Below are 844 nucleotides of genomic sequence, written 5' to 3'. Positions count from 1 at the left end.
AGGGGCTTCGTTTAGCGGGGGTCGTGATGGCGCCCCCCCTCAGCCCTGCGCCCGGGGCAATCGCACCCCCGCCCCCCCAAAGGTTGGAAGAATTAGGGAAGTAGAGGAGACTGGACTGAAAGCAAGACAAGTGTGGAGAGAAAAGGAAGGAGAAGTAACATGGGTAGAAAGAGAGAGACTGTGAAAAGAAGAAAGGAAGGAAGGAGTGTGAGAGAGCAGAATGCCCTTGAAGAAGACCTTCTCTTTAAACTGCTGCTCATTGAGGAGTTGGCATGATCTGTAGCCTCCTATTCTTCTCAAAAGATGCCCTAAACTTTTTGTTATTATAATGGACCATACCTCTACTTTTGGTAGGGGACATCCCATCCTTTTTTTTAGGGGCAGTCAGAATACAATACCACTTTCATCTCAACATTCACTAAAATGCTATTGCCATCATCTGTTTTGGAAGGATGGATATCACTTTATTTTGGGGGACAGGGGATTTTTTATAGAATAGGACTAAAAGTCAATCTAAGTAAGAAGAAAATATGTTTATAATAGTACTGCTATAGTACTTATAATACAGAAAGCCATACACGGGGCATTCTCTGTAAGCACTATCTGACTTTGAGAAAATGCCATGAATGCCCCCGATGCCAAAAAGATTTAATTAGATTTGTTTGCCTTTCAGGGATAGGATTTTGTCTTTTTTAATAGCTGAAATTATTTTTGTGGGGTATTTAAACTCTGCCTCCTGAATCATACCTGAACCTCCATTACCCTCCCAACTAAAATACACATACATCTACAATATTGCAAATATACATAATATTATTGCATATTATTTTATTATTATTGTATG

Source organism: Nanorana parkeri, unplaced genomic scaffold (genome assembly GCF_000935625.1).
Source record: "Nanorana parkeri isolate BGI_ZX_2015 unplaced genomic scaffold, ASM93562v1 scaffold537, whole genome shotgun sequence".
Lineage (NCBI taxonomy): Eukaryota > Metazoa > Chordata > Amphibia > Anura > Dicroglossidae > Nanorana > Nanorana parkeri.
The sequence above is the reverse complement of the archived record's forward strand: the minus strand, read 5'-3'. Positions refer to the sequence as shown.